The 23,440-nt window shown below is 40.7% G+C and overlaps 1 long non-coding RNA gene across 1 annotated transcript; it reads left to right on the top strand.

The window, feature by feature from the left end:
* The first annotated feature begins 14,746 nt into the window (after positions 1-14,746).
* Positions 14,747-20,257, top strand: LOC311037079. The gene is made up of 7 exons (XR_014599921.1): positions 14,747-14,854; positions 15,164-15,232; positions 16,959-17,049; positions 18,882-18,947; positions 19,139-19,208; positions 19,392-19,453; positions 19,635-20,257. It is a non-coding gene; the product is annotated as an uncharacterized lncRNA (long non-coding RNA).
* Positions 20,258-23,440: the final 3,183 nt, after the last annotated feature.

The following is a 23,440-nucleotide window of genomic DNA, read 5'->3' as shown; positions in this document are numbered from 1 at the left end:
GGGGAATACCAAAACGCTCGCCCCAAAACATAGTCGCCCTGGGGCAAATCCGGCGGTATTACAGGCAAATCGGCAGTAAATAGAATGGGGGGCGAGTGTGTTTTGGGGCGAGTTTTTTTCCATTTCGTCATTTGTTTTTGCGAGGCGAACTTGTCCGCCCAGCCCAATACTTATGGAATACTTTCATTGCCGTAAGCAAGGAAATACTTCGTTTTGTTGTTACTTTTGGGTAAATGTATTTATGTATGTATTAAGTAGCCGTGTAATAAGCGGGATAATGCATGGGGAGGTAGTCATTATTGAAATTTAAAGCCCTTCAGGGCGATTAAACACCTCGGCTTCGTCTCGGTGGTTAATCGCCCTGTCGGGCTTTAAATTTCAATAATGACTACCTCCCCATGCATTATCCCTTGCATAGTGCTTTAACCTTTTAACAAAATACTTTTTGTTTTAACCAAAAAATATCACTTACCCTACCTTTAACTCTCTGCCTGCCAGAGTTTTTTCAGAACAGTCTGTAGCCTCTGCCAGGGTTTTGCCATGATTTTGGTACCTGTTCGCGTAGCCACAGATTTTTTTCCTCCAGTATGATTGATCCCCAGATGGTTTCTAATCACAGATGAGATTCAGGTGTGGTTTCACAAATGTCAACGAGGTCATTTTGACCTCGTTGACATGTGTTGTTTGATGTTTCAATATAGCTCAAAACCAGTAGTTTTAAACCAAAAAACAAAGTGAATTGTTTGTCCGTTTGAATTTTAACATTGAAGTGAATGGAGCAGCAAATCTTCGAACATTTTTAGCTCCTAATCTGTTCGTAATTCGACAAGGGTTGAAATTATAAAAAAATGCAAAAAAATAATAATAATCTTTTTTTTGAATTTTTTTTTTTTTTTTTTTCCTTTTTTTCCATGACGTATATATACGTCTTTGGCGGACAACAGCTGATAATTAAAAGACGTATATATACGTCATTGGCAGCCATAGAGTTAAGTAATTAAAGTGGGTCATGTTTGCATGTTTGGAATAGTAACAGCTAAAATCAATAATATATCAGCATTCCGATATTAACCTGCGGGCCGCATTAAGTGAAGGTGGGGGCCGCATGTGGCCCCCCGGGCCGCCAGTTGCCCATGTATGATCTACACTGAGAGCAAATCAATGGCTTGAAATGATGATCAACAGTCATTAGTTTGACATTATCACCATGGGAGGTTATCAATGTTTTTGATTGGCTGTTCATCCCGCAGTTCCCAGTTCTGCTCGCCAGAAGCGGTCCACTGGGCACTGGCATTTTCACGCCCCGGCTCAGAGCCGGCGAGCGCCGGGGCCTCTTACCCATTTAAAGTTTGAGAACAGGCTGGGAACGTTTTCAGCCCCGAGACCCTCTAATCATTGGCTTTACCAGATAAAACTGAGAGCTGTCAAACGCCATCGAGTCCTGAGGGTAAATTTCAGAGGGAAACTTTGGAGGGAAACAGCTACTAGATGGTTTGATTAGGCCTTCTCCCCTACAGTATAAATTTAGCTGTGTTGCGGATGAAACTAAAAGTGTGTTGCAGAGAGTTTTACTCGATGCAACTTAAGTGTAACCAGTGGTGTAAAGAAACTAAGTACATTTACTTGAGTACTGTACTTGTGTGTACAATTTTGAGGTATTTGTTTTACTTTACTGGAGTATTTCTGGTTTTCAACACTTTTACTTCTACTCCACTACATCTCAGAGGCAAATATTGTACTTTTACTCCACTACAATCATTTGAAAACTTTAGTTACTTTGTAGATTTTGATTATTATTACAACACTTATATACATTTCGGCCATTTGAAAATAGCAGATCTACAAGCTCGCAATGCGTCGCGATGCATTGTGAGCTTGTAGATATGCTATTTTTCAAATTATTTTTATCCCTGACTGTCTGATACGTTTTTTATGTTTTATAATATCACAATTTTAGTATTTAATTAATGAATGTATGTTAATAACATTAAGTTATTATGTTAATAAGATTAAGGTTGAGAAAATGGCCATTTGTTTCTTTTACGAATAAGAACCCTGTAAGCATTTAAAATGACCAACATTGTGTGAAGGTAAAGTAAAACCAGAGTAAAACCAGCCATAACACATTCAACTCATACACTTTTGTGGCCTTGTGTAGTGTATTGCATTGGCTCTCACGGTGGAGTCCGGGGACCCCCAGGGGTCCTTGGGGCGGCACCAGGGGGTCCCCAGAAAAATGAGTTAATATAGCGTCACTAATCATTTAATGTATGTTTTGTAATAATAATCAAAATCTACAAAGTAACTAGTAACTAAAGTTTTTAAATAAATGTAGTGGAGTAAAAGTACAATACTTGGATCCGAAATGTAGTGGAGTAAAAGTAAAATTATTGGCAATTTTAAATACTCAAGTAAAGTACAAATAGCTCAAAATTGTACTTAAGTACAGTACTTCAGTAAATGTACTTAGTTACTTTCCACCACTGCTGTTCAGTCAGCCAGCAATGCCGTTTCAGTTTCCAATTGAAAACAATGCTGGCCAGAGCAGATACTGCAAAAAGAAAAATCAATGTGTTTTTTTGTCTCCTGTGCAGGCTTGAGTCTGAGCAGTAATGCAATTTATGGATTATTTTGCTGCTTCACAGTTAGTGGGAAATAATAGTACACATCCCAGGGGAAGTTAAGTGTAGTTTTTTTTCTTCAAATCACAGTGATTACCGTGAAGCAGAGTTATTAGTGTAAACCCATGTTCTCGTCACTATTTATTATGTGATAACCGGGGTACCCAGCTAGGGGTGCAACAGTTATAATCAAACTAAATCGCTATAATTTAGGCGTTAGAAAAGATCACATATTTTATTAACCCATTCAATCCGGGAACGCATCTGTGTAATTTTAGATTTATTTGGTCTATTCAAAAATAGCAGATCTACAAGCTCGTACAAGCTACAAGCTTGTAGATCTGCTATTTTTGAAAACATTTTTAACTCAAATCTTTGCTTCTGGGGATTCTACTAATGTCTTCTAAATCCTAACAGTTTTTTTTTTTCAGTGGTTCTCAAACTTTTTCATGTCAAGGAACACCAAAATGATATGTATACCCCCCCCCCCCCCCGCCCCCAAATTGTCATCCCACGATTTTTGTAACCCATGTTTTTTTCTCCCAGTGCCAATGGCCTAAGCTTGTAATCCTGGGCGCTACTCTCTCTCTGCCAGCCTAGGGAGAGCCCCGAACTGAGCTCATGCTTCCTTCAATGCAAGCCGTTGCAAGCCGCTGCTTATCACCTGACAGGGGGGAGTTTCCCCGGTAGGACGTAGCGCGTGGAGGGAACACGTTATTCCAGCCAGTTCCTTTCCCCTCCATCAGGCGCCAGGATTACTGCATGTTTTTAGTGAGGGTACTTACCCTAGGCGACACGGGGAGAACATGCAAACTCCAAACAGAAAGGCCCTGACTTTTTTTATATTTTTAAAATCTTTTATGGGGGTCCCTGGCATAAAACATTTTCAGAAGCGCCGAAGTGGCCAAAAACATTTCTAGATTTAGTTTGAGAACCACTGTTTTGTGTAGTGTGTTGCGTCATACCAGAGCCCTCGTCAGCCTATATAGAGGGCGTGAAGATGCATTTATTAGATATCCACTTCACAGAGTCAAAGATAGAACATAACACGGAGTGAGAGGGTAAGATAAGAGAACTTCAAAAAGAGAGACAGATACTAGATGAGATAAAGAAAACAGAGAGAGTTCCTCACAGTTTATAACTCTGAACTTCAGGAAAGAGAGAGTGAGATCCCCGACAGTCCCAGACTCCTCAGCTCTTCTGTTCTCAGTGTGGATATACAGTACAGTACATACTGTGCGCCAACAACACTGTGTGAAGCTTTTTTCACCGTGTAAAACCAGCCTTAACGGATTAAACTCATACACTGACTTTGTGGCCTTTGATGATGATATTGATGATGGTATTGAGTCACTGAGTAGCATGCATGCACGGTGGTGGAAGTAAGTAAAGTACATTTACTTAAAGGGGAAATCCACCCATTTTCAATATTTAACTATGTCATTAATATAGCATAAAGGAGTTGTGTGGAAATAAGAAAAAAGTTCCCCCCTTTCTGTGTTGCCTTGAACTGGAGGATTGATTGTGGGTTTAACATTGCAAATTACAACATGATGAGTCATCACGTTGTAATTTGCAATGTTAAACCCACAATCAATCCTCCAGTTCAAGGCAACACAGAAAGGGGGGAACTTTTTTCTTATTTCCACACAACTCCTTTATGCTATATTAATGACATAGTTAAATATTGAAAATGGGTGGATTTCCCCTTTAAGTACTGTACTTCAGTACAATTTTGAGGTATTTGTACTTTACTTGAGTATTTCCAATTTCCAATACTTTTACTTCTACTCCACTACATCTCAGAGGCAAATATTGTACTTTTACTCCACTACAATTATTTGAAAAAGTTTGTTACTAGCTACTTTGCAGATATAAATGATTACATTATAAAACATGTGCGTACACATACTGTATGTATGCATGTTATCGTCTCTGTCCGGTGGAAACCTCATATGTCCAAAACTGTTCCTTTTTAGGATCCAAATTAGCCAAAAAGTAGCAGATCTACAAGCTCAAAACGCGTCGAGCTTGTGGATCTGCTACCGTTGATGCGTTTGTGTGACGCTGCAGTGTGATCAAGTACTGTATAGGGGCGTTAACTTACAAAAAATAATATGGAGATGAGAGGTGGTTTCTGCCGCGACAGCAACGTTATGTTTTTGTATGTGCGTTGCATGAGTACCTACCTATGCAGACGTCGATCTTGCCCTTGATAGCAGCCTCGTGCAGAGGTGTGTAGTTCCAGTTGTCTCTGGCGTTGGGGTCGGCCCCCTGACACAGCAACAGGGACACCACCTAATAACAACAACAAACCAGTGCATTTACTCTTACACTGTATTCCAGTCAAGAGCACATTGCCTCCTGAAATCTCAAAATGTGTCGTCTCAAAATGTAAACACCCACAAGTTTATTACAATGTTATGGGCCCGATTCACTAAGCTGTTTACACCCATATTAGTGCTGCACAATTAATGGAAAAAAAGATTGTGATCTCGATTCAGACACCTATGCAATCTCATTTCTAAATTATGGCGATTTCTTTTTTTTTGCTTCTGAATAATACCAACTTGCAATGTCAATCATACCTAAACGATGTAAAACTAAAAATAAATATAAATGTAACATTAAATTAATATATATATAATATATAAATGTAATATATTTTTATATTTGAAAGAGAATCGTGTGAGAATAAAGAGAACTAGAAAATGTGCTCCTCGGAGCACAAGTCTCCGCCAGCAGACTTGTGTTGGGAATGTTGGGAATGTTCTAATTCTTATGTTCTAATTCTTACAAAAAATAGAACATGCTACTGTGTCATAGTAACATGACACAAGTGTCCTATCCGTCTGTATAACTGTCCTATCCGTCCTGTCTGTATAACTGTCCTATCCGTCCTGTCTGTATAAGTGTGCTATCCGTCCTGTCTGTATAAGTGTCCTATCCGTCCTGTCTGTATAAGTGTCCTATCCGTCCTGTCTATGTAAGTGTCCTATCCGTCCTGTCTGTGTAAGTGTCCTATCCAATTGTTACAGTATCCGCCATTTCTCAGCCATTTCGTGATTATTCCTGTCTTACCTCACTTTGAAAGAGGCACAGACTCTTTCAAAGTGACACATGTATTTATAGGCCGCTATACGTCACTAGCCAATCAGATCACACTATTTCACCGTATTGTCACGTGTCACGTGAGGCTTGACCAATGTTAGTCCCAGTTTCAAAAAGTGAAAACAAACTCTCCTGGCGGAGACAATTAAATAAAGTTCCCCTCCTGTGTGTGTGTGTGTGGTCCTGCTGAGAGAACCTTGCTGGATTCTGTGACATGGTAGTGCTAGCAGTCATCCTTAATATACCGTATTCGTCAGATATCTCATATAGCGTTGGTGGTTCAGTGGTAGAATTCTCGCTTGCCATGCGAGTGACCCGGGTTCGATTCCCGGCCAGTGCATAAACTGATAAAAATCAGTTATCTTTTTTATGTGTATGTCTGTCATTGCCCAAACATGGAGTTCAGTAATGATGTCATCACCAAACCAGAGCCATATAAGGAGAGTTGTGTCACCTCTGTTCACTTCAGAGCTTCAGGTCTTCTACAGAGCCTTCTATTGGCGAATAGTGACAACGCCCTGAACCGGACGTTTAATGGAATGCACTGGAGTCATGAGCGTTTGTCACTATTTTGAGTTTACATGAACCACGTGACCACCAGCGCTGTTTTCTGCCCCCCAGGTGATGCAACTCTCTAATACAAGGCTCTGCACCAAACCATTGGTTCAAGCAGTGGTTCTCAACCTTTTCAGACCATGACCCCCCAAAATAATCATATTTGAACTGGGAACCCCCGAAAAAATAATCATATTTGAACTGGGGACCCCCCCCAAATAATCATATTTGAACTGGGGACCCCCCAAAATAATCATATTTAAACTGGGGTCCCTCCAAAATAATCATATTAAAACTGGGGACCCCCCAAAATAATCATATTTGAACAGGGGACCCCCCAAAATAATCATATTTGAACTGGGAACCCCCCAAAATAATCATATTTGAACTGGGGACCCCCCAAATAATCATATTTGAACTGGGGACCCCCCAAAATAATCATATTTAAACTGGGGTCCCTCCAAAATAATCATATTTGAACTGGGGACCCCCCAAAATAATCATATTTGAACTGGGGTCCCTCCAAAATAATCATATTTAAACTGGGGTCCCTCCAAAATAATCATATTTAAACTGGGGTCCCTCCAAAATAATCATATTTAAACTGGGACCCCCACCCTGACAAACACTTGTAAGAGTTGAGGCATTACATTTAGTTTGATTTAGTTTGTTCCACAGATAAATATTGTGAAAATAGCAGATCTACGCGAGGCGTTGTTTGTGAGCTTGTTGATCTGCTATTTGTTATGTTATTTGACAATTTTTGAGGTATTAAAAAAGTATTAAAAGTCCTTAAATTGTCACTTCACTGTCATCTGAACCCACAGGTTGAGAACCACTGGGTTCAAGAACCTTTTTTAATTTCAAAGACCTCCATAAATAACTCTGAGGAGTGTACAAGTGGAACCAAAGCGGACCCTTACGGGTTTGTACACCCTCAGAGTCAGAGTTATGCAGAGGGTCCTCCTCCAGATTAACCCATTAAGGCCTGAGGTTCAGATTCTACAAATGCCTTCTAAATCCTAACAGTTTTCTGAAAAATGTATGTTTCTACATCAGTGGTTCTCAAACTTTTTCATGTCAAGGACCCCCAAAATGATATGTATTTGGCCGCCGACCCCATCTCAAAATATTTTGTTCCAGGGACCCCTAGAAGCAAAGATTTGAATTCAAATGTTCGCTTTAAAAGAATATAAATGTATTAATTTGCACACATTTTCTTGATTTTTGAATAAAAATAATGTAAAATAATGCTTTTTAGCTCAAATGAAAAAGTGACACAGATGCGTTCCAGGTCTCATAACGTTTGGGAACTAACGTTTTTTAATCCATACCTCAGAATGTCCAAACGAGCAGGCGTTGTGGAGTGGGATCAGACCCCCATCGTCCCGAGCGTGCACGTTAGCACCGGTCTGGAGGAGGTGGTCCACGACGTCCCGCCTCCCAAAGCCTGAGGGGGGAGACCACAGGGCATCGTATTAGGTCTGCGACAGTACTAATCAATTTAACCCGTTATGGAACAGAATCAATTTGAACCCATTCAATCCGGGAACGCATCTGTGTTATTTTAGATTTCTCTGGCTATTCTTCAAAAACAGCAGATATACAAGCTCGTAGTGCCGCGCTATGAGCTTGTAGATCTGCTATTTTTGAAAGATCGTGAAAATGTGTGCAAATCTTTGAATATATATACATTTTAAAGCGAAGATTTGCACAAACGTTGAAGATTTTTCAAAAATAGCAGATCTACAAGCTCATAGCGCGGCAATGAGCTTGTAGATCTGCTATTTTTTAAAAGCCAAAGTATAAAATAATGGTTATAGCTCAAATCTAAAATGACACAGATGCGTTCCTGCCGGACTGAATGGCTTAATGATCGATTTTCTAAAATAGCGTGAGACATTGTGAGCTTGTACCTGGGCTATTTTAGCTATTTTCGTTTTTGTTTAAGGAGCTAGAGAGACCCCTGTTACTGAACACACAGAACACTCTTTAAAAAAGGTGCTGTAAGTAATGTTTCTTGTAATCATTGCTATAAAGTCTGATCTAGAATAGCCATCTACACTTGGACTGACTGAGTTAGCATAATGTATAAACTATTGATAAAGGAAAAACAAATGTATAAGTATACACCATCACCAGTAATGAACACACACATCTTTCATCAATGAATGGATATAGAAGTACAGACTATCGACAGTGGATATGAGGCATTATATGTACAGTGGTGGGTAGGTATATACATTAAGCATATTATGTTTAATATGTTGTGGACAGTCAGAGAATATGGTGAGCATTGTACCATCTATCAACAGTGAAACATTTACAGCAGCTATCGAAGCCAGTGGTTCTCAAACCTTTTCATGTCAAGGACCCCCATAATGATATGTATTTGGCCGCCGACCCCATCTCAAAATATTTTGTTCCAGGGACCCCAAGAAGCAAAGATTCATCTTTATCTGTTGCTTCTGTTCTCTATTGATCAAGGAACCAGAAGTAGTTGAATTGTGAAAAAAAGTATCCTGGTAACTGTTTTTTATATTAATGTACACAGCCAGTAGTGGAAAGTAACTAAGTACATTTATTCAAGTAACTGTACTTATGTTTTGAGGTACTCCTACGTTACTTTGAGCTAACCACTACTCTACCATACAGATTGGACATAATTACATATTACTCATTAAAAGAAAGTTACATTGCCACTTTAAGGCAGATATAAAACACAGAAACAACGATAATTTATGATGTTCCACCGTCACCAGCTGCAACATTAAAGTGATTAACACATTAATGCATAATTAATTACAATCCAATAATATGATTAATTTCTGCATCAGTACTTTTACGTTCGGTATTGTAAATACATACCAGTACAATTTGGAATACAGGATATTTACTGCAGTGTTACTACATTGTGGTATTGTGTATTTACTAATTTAAGTGGGAAGAAATCATCTGAGTACCACAGTATTATTACAGCCAATGTTTACATCTTGCTTGGTTATTATCCCTTCTCTGGAAAATACCCAGCCACCAAGAAGATGAGGATGGCTTCATTATTTACAAATGGAAACATTATTTACAAATGGAAACATATTGGTATTGAAAACATTGGTGATAAATGGAAACATTTGTAACACTGAGACATGAGGGTCCGTTAGGTCGTTAGTTCTCGTAGGGCCCAGGGACCCCCAGGGGTCCTTAATGGGGGTGATCCAGGGGGTCCCCAGCAAAACGTGTTAATATAGCATCATCACAACAATGTTAACCACTTTAACCTTTTATACTTTAGCCATTTAAAAACAGCAGATCTACAGGCACCTATGAGCTTGTAGATCTTTTCTTTTCTTTTTTAAATCCTGGCACAAAAATATTTTTTGAGACAGGGGGTCCTCAGCCAAAATCGACATCATTTGGGTGGTCCTTGACATGAAAAAGTTTGAGAACCACTGCATTAGGTTATTACAAGCTCCATTAAGAACCTCTCACGGAGCTGTATAGCTGAGTGAGAGGTTCTTTATGGAGCTAGGTTGTTACAGGTTACAGTGTCTTTTGACAATGATAGAAAAAATGCTATTATTATAGCTTCATGATAATAAAGCTTCATTAATTAAATACCTGCGGCGAAATGCAGAGGCGTAGACTTGCGTCCCGCCATGTCTTTGGCGTTCACGTTCACGGCGTCCACCAGCCTCTTCACCCTGGACACGTCCCCGGTCCTGCACGCCGAGAACATCTCCCTGAACGCGGGGCTGGCGTCCACCGAGTCCGGGGTAGAGGCGGTGGGCGTCCCGCTGCTGCTGGTACTGGTTGTCGGGGAACCAGCGCTGCTGCTGCTGCTATGGGGGTCTGGAGGGGAAGCAGCGCCGGCGGGGGTCGTCAGCTGCTCCCCACCGCCGCCGCCGGTGGAGGAGGGCTTCAGGCTCGGGTTCAGCGACTCTTCGGCTCCAACCGGGAGCGAGACACCTCCTGCCCGGGGAATGAGGGGAGAGCCGGGCGGAGGAGAGGACGATGATGGTGATGGGATGCAGCCTGAGCCTGACGGCGGAGACTTCTGTTGCTGCTGAGTGCAGCGACGAGGCGTCGCCATCTTTCCTTTTTGTTTTGTTTTTTTTCTCCTCCTCCTCCTCCTCCTCCTCCAGCCTGGCTGTAGTATACAACTCTCGTAGACGTATTTATGATTCTGACGTTTTCAATCTACGAGAGTTGTAGGGTTCACCCCCCATGGAGACATGGACTTTCTGCACTATGCCCCTCAGATACTCCAAACGTGTACACATTAAAAATAAAGGTGCTTACCCCAAAGCCCAAATCTTAACTACTTCTATGGGGTAGTAGTTTACTGTAATAATGCATATCTTTCAATAAAGAAGTGTTTTAATGCCGTTTGTGGCCGAACGCCATTTTTTCACCCTCGTTTACTTCCTGTTTACATTTAGTGTAATTCCGGGTTTCACCGGATGCGCCCCCTCACTACCCGTCACTACAGCTCCGTTCCGTGAGCAGAAATTGGACTTCCGGTTTTCGAGCTAGCAGAAATAAGGTTTCCGGTTGCCTTCAAAATAACGATTTTTTAAATGTTTTTTAAAAGACACAAATCTATTTTAAAAATACATTTATGATGTATGCCTTTTAAATGGCTCATACTAAAACACTTCCAAGTTTGCCAGGTTGTTCCAGATTGAGGCTATTGACCCCCATCAAATGTGCACTTCACACCGAAATATGGGCCATTTGTAACAGGAATTTATTCAAAGGTTTGAAAACCACTGCATTATAGGTTAGAAATACTTTGAAATTCAAGAATGCATGCTTAACCATTCAAAATTTGAATGGTTAAGCATGCATTCTCTAATTAATGTTTCTCCTGCAATTGTAAAGTGTAACCTGAAAACCTTATATTATTTATTTCGTTTTTCCCTGCTAAATGTCTCAGGAAATGAACCCTCTCCTTCCATTCTGCTGTAGTTAGGTAATAATTATATGTTATCAGTCCAACCCTGATTAAAGCAGACGCCTAGAATTACATAATTACCTTTTATATACCCATATTTATATTCATTGCTTCCTGCAATTATTCAGCATAGATAAGCCTGATTTATACTTAGGCTGTTCAGAAATAGCCAATCTACATGCTCACAACTACAAAAACATTGTTTTGTTGTTGCCTACATAATAGGTTTCTTTTACATAGCCATGTTGTTCTTTGCTATTTTACTTCAAGTATGAAGTATCAAGTATGTTAAAATGGTATGAATGTACCTATGTAAACTCAGTTTACACATCATTTGCACTCAAAGGACCACAATGGGAATAACCTCTTGAGCTTTTTTGTTTTATCCTTTTGACAGATTATGTACAAAGTACAACTATATGGTCATGCATGTATGCACGTTTTGTCAATAAAAACATAAATCAATCACCACAATATATTATTTATGTGGTTAACTTATGACATTTATTCCTAGCCTATACACAAAAAGCCAATCTATATGCACACAAGCTTATAGATCTGCTTTTATTCTTTTTCCTGCTATAAGTACAATTTTGAGGGAAAAAAATGAAAAAAAAACTCATCAACATTTAAAATTACTGATATAGTGTCATTCATTAGTAAACACTCCTCCACTGTGGATATACAGACCATTAGCCTCTTGATGAATTGAACACAAAGGACCACAATGGAAACAAGCCATTAGGGCTTTTTGTGTTATCCTTTTAGCATCATTGTATAATCGTACCACTGTACTATTTTACAAACTGTTAATAAAGTATTCAATCAATCAAACAAAGCCATGACACCAACTAGTGTATCATCTATCTGCAGTGAACAGGACAGCACTGTGTGTGTGTGTGTGTGTGTGTGTGTGTGTGTGTGTGTGTGTGTGTGTGTGTGTGTGTGTGTGTGTGTGTGTGTGTGTGTGTGTGTGTGTGTGTGTGTGTGTGTGTGTGTGTGTGAGACAAGCCTCCCACATTTCTAATTATGGGCCAACCCATCAGGGTGTATTCCCGTAATGAGACCTACCCATATAAGTTCAACATCGCTGGCGAGTGGGCGGAGCAATTTGAGGAGCTCACTAAAGAGTTTCACCATCGCCTCAACCTGATCGATCTGCCCCCCCCCCCCTATAGTCATGAAACTTGAGGCTGTGAGAGAAGTGGCCCTGGCAAAGATACTACATCTATTTGCCAATGTACACATCCCACAAAAGGCACTGAGAGACATGACGAATAGAACTGTCCAGCTGGCCAGAAAATGGGTTGGCCTAAACACACACTCCACACGAGACATACTCTTCCTACTGAAAGCTGACTGGGAAGATGAAGACACAGAAAGTGTAGTTGTAAAATGATTAATTCAACTTATTAAAGTTAGTCCCCTTAAGGTTATATGTTTTAGTGAAGCAGGAGTGAAACTGTGGCACGATGTGATTAAGGACAGCGCTGCATCATGGGATGCCACTGGGGGAATCATTAAGACTAAACTAACAAGGAAAAGGATTTTGTATTATGAGATTGTAGTCAGTTCATCCACTTCGTCCGCTTCAACTCCTGTAGCATTTATGATCAGTGAACAACATACCCAAACTGCTGTAGAGGAGCTCCTCACGGAATTGAGGTGCAAAGAGAAGGAGATATTTGGTGCCAACACAACACCCATGCAGATTAATAGTGATAGGTCCATCGTGCTTTTGAAAGCCAGTATGCGTATCTTCAATGGAGATAGCATGAAAATGTACTTGTTACGCTGCTGGAGAATAGTGAATGGAAAGGCAGATAGCAAAGATTTGAATTTTTGTACCATAAGAGCATGTAAGAGTCATCTGATGAAACAGGCAAGTGACATTTGCAAACATGAGTACTCTAAAAGAGATTATAGGTTTAAATCGGCTATGTTCATCTTCAGCGCTTTAGTTAATGCCAAAACACTGAAACAAGCAGGTAATATAGTATCTGCTGCTTGTATTGTACTTGGTAGCAAAAGGAACTCCAGCGAGGTGGAAGCTAGTCTTGGCCACATTAAGTATGAAACACAGAAGCTGCCAGGAATTGCAGGAATTATTGCTAAAGAGCATGATCGAAAAGACAATTCAGATGACACTGCGGTTCTCAAACTTCCTCCCAACTATTCCAATATGGTCAGATCTACTCTCAGGTGATTTGCAGCGATTCTCTAGAGCCTATGCTGCGCAAATAAACCAGGGTAAGAAAAGCACAGCTATTAGTGAGGCCATGTTCAAAAACACAAAAGTGTTGCTTCTACGAAATGAGAAACACAGACTTCACGAATGTATACAGCACATACGCAAACAATACAAGCAGTCAGCCATAGATTTCACTGCCAAAGTAGGCTACAGGACATCACAGGCATCACGGCGTCCCCGCCCACCACCTGTAGAACCGTGGAACAAAAGTAAAACTGTGCCGCCCGAGCTGAGATGCTCTATCAACGTAGGCCACCAGCAAATTCAAAGATTTTCTCACGCAATTACAGCTCAGCAAGTGTGCCAGACAAAACAAAGGCACAAAACAGAGGCACAAATGAGGAAATATGCAAAAGTATATGCAGGTTTGCAAATAGGGTTAGGGCACTAACCCTGGGCACTTTTCTGACCTCTGACCTCACTGGACGGCCCGCCACACTTTTTTTTACACCTCTCCCGATTAGCGGAGAGTGTGGCGTTGTAGAGGGGGTCTCCCTGAACGCGTGTGTATGTCACAAGTGCTGGCATCGGCAGCCGTCTCCGGTCCAGTGTCCACTATTGTCTGAAAATGGCAGAAAAGGGCACGTTTCTGACCTCTGACCTCACTGGACGGTCCGCCACACTTTTTTCTACACCTCTCCCGCTTAGCGGAGAGTGTGGCAGTGTAGAGGGAGTCTCCCCGAACGCGTGTGTATGTCACAAGTGCTGGCATCGGGAGCCGTCTCCGGTCCAGTGTCCACTATTGTCTGAAAATGGCAGAAAGGGGCACTTTTCTGACCTCTGAACTCACTGGACGGTCCGCCACACTTTTTTTTACACCTTTCCCGCTTAGCGGAGAGTGTGGCAGTGTAGAGGGGGTCTCCCCGAACGCGTGTGTATGTCACAAGTGCTGGCATCGGCAGCCGTCTCCGGTCCAGTGTCCAATTTCTATAGGCTATGCAGTCCTTTGAACAGCATTTATCCATTTAGATACATTTGTAATGTTTTAAAAAACGTTTTTGTTACACAGAAACATAATATGTGTTGTATAGCTTCGTTTAGATGCTTGATTTATAGTTTTAATGTGCAAATGAACCGTTTTTCAATGGTTTTCAATGGTTTCTTTTTACTCTAGAGGGTACTCTTATTCTGAAGAGATCGTCAACCGGAAGTCTTATTTCTGCTCCGTTATTTCTGCTCACGGAACACAGCCATTACTTACATCCATTCAGTCAGTGAGCGTCAGAGCGTGCCTGCTCAGCTGTGAGAGATCTGTTGCAGGAGGAAACTCAAACTCCGAAACTCGGATGATTCCTGATTAGAAGTGTAACAGTTTGAAGAAAGAGACAAGACGTAGTCTTTTATCGTGAAATGCCTGCTAAAGTATGTATCTATAGTTTGTCCTGCAAGGAATAGTTAGTTATCTATATGTTATGTGTTATGTCTATAAAATGTGACCGCCGGACCGGATCATGACTATCATCACTGCAGTTCTACTCGCACTACCCTGTAATTCACGGTCTGATGCTGCTCTGCAAAAGTATTATAAATGACACTAAAGCTAACTTGAGATTTATTGTAAGATACACTGTCATGTCACAGCAGTTGACATGTTGTTTATGTGTATTTTCGTGTTGTTGCTGTAACTCACACTATGTATTTGATACTGAAATCAATGTTCTCTTTCTGTAGAAGTCAGAAGCAGTGGAGGAGCCAAGCCAACCACATGTGGTTTGTGTCTGGAACCATAACCCATTGCAGGTAAATGTTGTTGCACTACGTTCTGTAGGCTATGTATAGACGAATCCACAGACGCGCTGCCTGTAGGCAGCCATAGCTGCGGTGTCAACGCTCCTACACCGCGACACCGCAGCAATGGCCGCCTACAGGCAGCGCGTCTGTGGATTCGTCTATAGACCAATTATTTGTTTACTTGTTTGTTACATTGAGACTGGATGCACAGGTGATCAATCAGTTTCATGCAATCAATTCTCAACCTGTTTAGGGGTGTACGCCCCAACACAGGGTGTAACCCTAACCTTCAGGAGGCTGCAATTCAAAAATGGCCCCTGTCCAAGTCCTAACCTACCCCATGTCCTAACCTAACCTACCCCCCACCCCTCTCTCTTTCTTTTTTTGTACATATTTTTCACCCTTCATACCAGTAACCTGTAAACTGATTTTATGACATTCTGTATAGTAGTGTGTATATCTGTCTGTCTTTTATATGTCATCATGATTTGTGTGCGTGGGGATCTCATCTTAAACAAGCTACGTGCTTAACTGAGCTATCCAGTTTAGTAGACCTTGTATTGCGAATTTGTACTTCCATGTACTGTTATGTACTGCCATGTACTGTTCTCATGTCTTACTAAATAAAGTACATCAATCAATCAATCAAACAGTGTTGCCAGGTCTGCTTATTGTCATTTTCCACCAAGGTTTTATTTGAAAATAGCAGATCTACAAGCACACAACACGTTGCGATGTGAGCTTGTAGATCTGCTATTTTCAAATAGCTGATGTATGTTTAAAGTGCTCATGTGGCCCCATAGTCGCTTATTTTGGGCTTGTTTTCCTAGACCTGGTTGCTTGTTTCTGTCACAGAATCTGGCAACACTGAACCCAACCCCCTCTTGTGTGTTGGCTAGTGCTGCGAGACCTGACAGAATGGGTTCAATTTGCAACCAGTATGACGCTTAATTGCAACCAGTGTGACGTGGTCTGTTAAGGGATCTATAAAGTCTGATAAATGTTTGTACGTTGTGCAATGTAGCAGCCAGCAACATTGCCTGCTGTTATTTCTATGTACCGCCAGAGGGCGCCGTCAGGCAATTTAATTAGTGTTGGTTGCAGTCTGTATTGTGTATTCCTCAATTCATTTATATATAAAAATGATGAAAAGGATGATGCAGGTTAAAAAACAAGTTAAAAACATATTGTATTGAATTCATTGTAAAGCATTAATGTTAAAACTCAGTGGTTCACAACCAGTGGTCCGGGGACCACCAGTGGTCCTTGAAGGGGTTCCAGGGGGTCCCCAGCCAAATTATTAGTTAGAAACCAAATTGACCCTTATGTGTCTAACTCTGAGAGTGTACAAATGGAACCAAATGGACCCGTTAGGGTCCATTTGGTTCCATTTGTACACTCTCAGAGTTAAATGAACACTAATGATGATAATACAGTGTAGATTAAGACCACAAAAATGGTTTAGTCCCTGGCATATCTTTTCAAATGGGGGTCCGTGGGCTAATATGTGTCAATTTGGGGGTCCTTGATGCAAAAAAAGGTTGAAAACCACTGTACTAACTTAAAACCACTGTAAACCCAATGTTAAAAGTCACATCTATAATGCATTTCATGAGAATGTAAGAATGTAACATGTTATGTACTATGGCAGCTCTGCTTGCACTCTGCTGTGAAGTCAGAACCAGTGGAGGTGCTATAACCACATGTTTTGTGTCTTGAACCAAACCCATTGCAGCTTCACTAAACTAAGTACCACACCATCCAACCAACCCAGTGCCTCTGTGTGAGTGTTCTTGGTGGGACGGGTACACACAACGGTTACAGAGGTAAGTTATAGGATGTTTAGTTAATATTGTAGCGAACAATATGTATCATTTTCATTTGTAACTTGGTCTCATGTTGATAAAATTCGTCCTTGAACAGACAAATTAGATCCATTAGATCCATCGATAGTTAAATTGTTTGTTTGTGTAGGCCAGTGTGTCACGGGGCATTGATTGACACAATCAATCAATACATATTGATTGACACAATCAATACATATTGATTCAGGACAATGTACACACACATAACTACACAACGGCTTACATTTAACTTTGCCGGCCCGGCTTACTGTGGAAGTGTTGGCTCATGGACGGTGTTCTTAACAGTGTATTTCCCAATGCATTTTAATGTTTGAAGTTTCTGTTTATTGAATCTGGGGTAGTTCATTGTGGTGGTAATCATTGGTGCTGTCACCTCACCTGTGCTGGCACTCTGATCCAAGTTTAGCATTTTGCTTGTATGCGTTTTGTGCCTGAAATATGTATTGAAGTGTATTCATTGACATTATGTTTAAGAAGCATTTATGTAATTAATGTAGATTAACTCATGGGCCTTTTGTTTGCCCTTGTTTGAGATAATGGATACAAATTACTTTCATGGTGCGTGGTGTATCCCACCTGGTTAAAAGGCAGGCATGCTACAGGTATGGGGAGTTCTGTTAGACTTGGAGCAATCAGCTGTAATCACTTAGGGGAGAGCTACCAGCCAGGGCCCTTGTTTAAGGGTGTCGCCTGTTTGCCAGTTTCTTAAGTTCCTAGGTTGTTTTCTTTAGTTTAGTTTGCTGTCAATTATGTTAATTTTATATATTTTGTAAAGTTGTATTTTGATTCTTGTTATTTAAAGGGATATTTCACTTTTTAAAAAACTGGGTCTTTTTATCATCTACTCAGGCTTTTGTGAGCCCCCCAGACCGTTTTTAAGTTGCCTGATTTTTATTTCCATTATTAACATGTTGGATTAACCAAAAACACCCGTCCTTGGTTCTAGAGACTCACCCTGCCCTCCTAATACGCGAGGGTTTTTTGATGAACCTAACATGTTAAAAATTATAATGTTCTAATGGGTTTCTATAGGAAGGGGGTGTGTCTGATAAAATGAATATCAAATATCTAAATACTGAATCAAGCAACTTAAAAACTGTCTGAGGGGGGGGGGGGGGGGGGGGGGCTTACAAAAGCCTGAGTAGACGATAAAATGACCCAGAAAGTGAAATATCCCTTTAAGGCCTTCACTATTTATATGATGCACTGGAAATGTTGGTGAAAGATGTTTGGGTAAAAATAAAAACCCCAAACTTTGCTTTTTCATGTCAAGGACCCCCAAATTGACACTTATTAGCCTGTGGACCCCCATTTGAAAAGCTATGCCAGGGACCCCCATAAGAGAAGGTTTTTTTTACGTCTCTAGCAGTGATTCTCAACCATTTTAATTTCAAGGACCCCCAGTTTGACATGCATTAGAGGCTACGGACCCCCATTTGATGGCATTTCTATCTCTGGGACCCAAATTTATATTGTAAAATCAATTATAATTGAACTCTGAGAGTGTACAAATGGAACCAAATGGACCCGTTAGGGTCCAGACTCCATTTGGTTCCATTTGAACACTCTCAGAGAGTTACAGACCCATAAGGGTCCATTTGGTTCCTAACTATCCATCATTTAGCTGGGGACCCCCCTGGAACTCCCTCAAGGACCCCTGGGGGTCCCCGGACCCCACTTTAAGAACCAACGGTGTAGGCTACTGTAGTTAGCTGTTGATGCTAGCTTGATGGTCTGTTGGTCACTGTGTGCAAACGTTTTTAAACGTTCTCATGTTCCTTTTGTTTTCTAAGAAAGAAGACCCAATGCAAGGAGGGAAACAGAAGAGGATCGATGCCTTTCTCAAACCACGTAGTCATGTAAGTGGAGCTCAATTTACTATGCAATGTCTTTACTTTGGAAGGAAACTGCAATTACATTATCTTTATAAATCTTGTATAAATGCCATGTACAATATGTGTTCATTTAGCTAGATTAAAGCTCATGTTGTGGAATGTATTGAGCTAAACTAAGCTTTATGAGGGCTGTGTGTTGTGTTCTGCATGTTTAGGATCGTACATCACATCGGCCAGCATCAAGCTCGGTGGGGAGAGCAAGATGACGACGTTGCAGAGGTGGAGGTGAGCTGTCACAATTGCAAAAAAATAATTTGTTTTACCCATGGTTTTAAGGTTTGCTCTTAAATAAAAGTCAGTATGTTTGGCTGTTTGTGGTAGAGATGCAGGAGGCAGACTAGATGGGGCTCATTGAGTTACATCATGTCGATGTGTTTATTGTTTTATTGTTTTTTCTTTGCATAATAGGATGTTGAAGAAGAGAAGCAGTCACAGGAGAAGAGCTGGATGAGGACCAGGACAGTACAGAGGTGAGCTATCAAGTGAAATCATTAGTTTGAGCTTTGCCCTCATCCTAAAGTTAACACGTTTAGATGTGGTAGAGATGCATTCAGTTGAAGACAGAGGAGATTGAGGGAGGACTAATATGCTCTGGAATATTAACATTGAGCTACATTATGTCAATCTGTTTGTTTGTTTTTTACATTATAGGATGTTGAAGTGGTAGGAGCTCAAGAAGATGAGGACGGCATGGTGTGGGACACAGAGGACACCATCCAGCCATTGTCGGCAGCAAAACCAAATCAACCAGGTCCTAGACTAATTGTTAAGAAGCAAGTAGGAAAATATACTCTTTCCTTCCAAGCTGAGTGGTACAAAAAAAAATCCATGGCACCATTTCAATCCAGGTGTAGATGGTGTTCTGCTCTGCTTTCACTGTTGCAAAGTGTTTGATAGAAATGCATCACCACTTGCCAAGAAAGCAGAACCTGCGTTTATTTCAGCAGGCTTCAAGAACTGGATGTTCTTGACATTGACTGCTGTCCTGACATTGATTGTCCTGACATTGATGTCAGGACAGCAGAGTCACTGCCCATCTTTCGCCGCATGCTGAAAACCCACCTCTTCAGGAAACAGTACTACTCTACACTTCCTCTTCACCTTTCCTACTTGTTAACTAGTTGTACGAATTCTTGTTTTATTGTTTTACTGGATCTTGATTATTCAATGCACTTATTTGTTTTAGCTCTTGCTCATTTGATTTTCCTATTTTATTTTCCTATTTGTCTCATCTGTTTAAGAAAGTACTGTAGGTAGCTGATATATTGCACTTTTACCTTAGCGCTAGTTATACTCTTAGTTGCTTGGTTTAGAAGAGAATGCACTTAAGACTTCTGGTGATTAGTTGTTTCGTTCCCTAACTATGTTGAATGCACTTATTGTAAGTCGCTTTGGATAAAAGCGTCTGCTAAATGACAGTAATGTAATGAAGACATCTGAGAGACTCCGTTTACATGAACATTCAGATTGTCACAAGGTGGCTGTAAATGCCGCTCTGTATGAAGACCGATCAGTGCACTAGCAGTAGTTCTCAAACTTTTTCATGTCAAGGTCCCCCAAATTACACTCTCAGAGTTACAGACCCATAAGGGTCCATTTGGTTCCTATCCATCATTTAGCTGGGGACCCCCTGGAACCCCCTCAAGTACCCCTGGGGGTCCCCGGACCCCACTTTGAGAACCAATGCAGTACAGTGTCAGCTGGCTAGTGTGGCTGTATCACAGCAGGAAGAAGCAAGGGCCTGCCTCTTAAAAATATCTCTCAGGGGCCATGATTCTAGTGAAGGAAATCTTGATCAACTACTTAAGTACAAAGCAGAAGATGACCCATGCCTTACCAGGTGTTTAGCAAGTAAAAAAAGCTTCTTACACATCAGGAAGAATTCAAAATGAGTTCCTTAACTTGATGAGCAACTCAATTGTTAGTCGCATTGCTGAAAACATTCGAGACCCTGAAAATCCACTCTTTCCACACCTGCAGTTCTCCATTATAATGCACGGCACTAGAGATCAGTCAGGAAAAGAACAAGAGGCATTGTGCTTACGGTATTGACAAGGATGTGCTTGTACATGAAGAGTGTATTGGCTTGTATGAGGTTTCACTGACCACTGGAGAAAATCTGGCAAAGGTGATAAAGGATGTATTGCTACGCCTTAATTTGCCAATGGAAGGCTTGCGTGGCCAGACATATGATGCACTGCGCTGCAAACTAGAGATGCACCGATAGTAAAATCTTCTGGGGGTCCCTCACTAGAGAAAATAAAACACATAATGGGTTATTGAATTCAACAGACTGACAGTCATATTAAACCAGCTGCATGCTTTATTTTTTTCTCTCTGTGTGTGTGTGTGTGTGTGTGTGTGTGTGTCGTGTATGCACGGCTTGTTTTCATAGACCGGTCGGATCGGTGGTGCGGTGTAGGGGCAATGTTGTGTCTTGGGTTTCCTGATAGCCTCCCATTCAAGGAACTGTGAATACATCTCCCACTCAGTTCAGTTTCAGTTCAGTTTATTTTTATGTATAGTGCATCACCCCAAGGGGTCTCTGTGCACTTCACAACAGGTCATACAAAAAGACATAGTAGCCCACAACAGGTCATACAAAAAGACATAGTAGCCAAGAAACACAGTAAAATGTGCCCGCATGCATGGTCAAACAAATGGCCATGCGGCAGTACACAGTTCTGAAAAAGTACAGAGCGACACAAAAAAAGGGGGAAAAAAGAGAATACATTTTGAACAATATTTAAAACCACAGGGCAAGAACGTAGCAATAAACCACGTAGCAATACATTCAAACTAGGGGGAACCATAATGCAGGGGAAAAAAGAGGTTTTTAGCCTAGATTTAAAAATGCCCAGAGAGTCGGCATCTCTTAACAACTTGAGGGAGAGCATTCCAGAGATAGGGGGCACAATGTGTGAATGCTCTGCCCACAACTGTTATTTTATTATTTGTTGTGACTGTGAGGAGACCAGCATCCTGGGAGCGTAGTGGACGTCCAGGGATGTACGGTTCTATTAAACTGGTGCAAGTCCGTTCAAGGCGTTATAGCTCAGAACCTTGAAGTCAGCTCTGGCCTGTCTCGGCAGCCAGTGTTGGTGTGATGTGATCATATTTCCTTTTCCTGGTTAGTAATCAAGCTGCTGCATTTTGAACTAGTCTAAGGCCATTTGTTGCTGCTGATGGTACACCGTAGAAGAGGGCATTACAGTAGTCTATTCTTTAAGTGATGAAAGCATGAACCAGGGTTTCGGCATCAGGAAGTGAGAGTATTGGATCGAATTTTGTCTGTGTTGCGCAGATGGAAAAAGGCAGATTTTGTGATGCTTTTGATATGGTGTATGAAAGATGGTGATGAGTCAAAGACTACTCTCTCAGTTCTATACTCTAGATGGAACACACCCCACCAACATGTCACTGCTTGTACCTGTATGAGTATATCACAAATAAATGATATGTCTCTTGATTAGAGTGTGTAATAAAATAAGCAAAAGGACAATTAGGATAATTACTCCCTTCACACATGTACTTGCTGCACTTTAAACCCTATATATTCCAGAGTTCACCAGGGCTATATCCTTGCCCCCCCCCTCAATTTTTTCCCTCCACATCAAACCTCCTTGCTGAAAACAGCTAAACTACAAGCTCACAATGTGTTGCATTGCTTTGTATTTGTCAGCTACTGGCCTCACCGACCTGCCCAGAATAGGGATGCTACGTTTCATGTGGTTAACCCTTGCATTGTGTTAGAAACCTGCATCCACTTTTGGTGTTAGCAGGTCAAACCCGTGATTTAACTCAAAGCTGACTTGTTATGCATTCATATCCATGTAAACACTTTATTATGTTGGGTTAGGGTTTCATCTTTCAATACATCTCTTTTTCAATTATAAAAATGTTAAAATTCACTCATTACATTTCCTATAATGAAGACAATGGATAATGATATCTAGTTATAATAGACTAACATTAGAACACAATTCCAAAAGTGTTTTACTTTAAAAAAAAAATGACTATCAGAATGTACTAAAATGGTGGTAATTAATTTTGTTGCGTTAAAATAGCTGTTTCTGAGGATATCATGAAGCCTTGTTCCAAAAAAGAAATGTACAGGTTTTTTACCTATACATTTTTTTATTTCCCAACCCTAACAAAAATATAGGGAGAAACTTGTCTTGTACTCTGAGAAAAAGGAGAAATACTGAATTGAGTTGGTATTTTCAAAATCCCCAGATTGCCTTAATCAGCTTCATGCTTTGTTTATATGACTGATAGCAAAAGTAGTTTCCCAAACAGAACAAACAGCTGCATACACACATTTCAAGTAAGTCTTACTTTAAGAATAAAACCCCACAACGATGCATCGGTAGATAGAACTATTACAATCAGTGTCCTTGTATTAGCATAATGGGCCCTTTGACACCAAGTACATGTGTGTACTATGTGTGTGGTAA

The sequence above is a fragment of the Gymnoscopelus microlampas genome (genome assembly GCF_963454915.1).
Source record: "Gymnoscopelus microlampas genome assembly, chromosome: 21".
Lineage (NCBI taxonomy): Eukaryota > Metazoa > Chordata > Actinopteri > Myctophiformes > Myctophidae > Gymnoscopelus > Gymnoscopelus microlampas.
The sequence above is the reverse complement of the archived record's forward strand: the minus strand, read 5'-3'. Positions and strand labels throughout refer to the sequence as shown.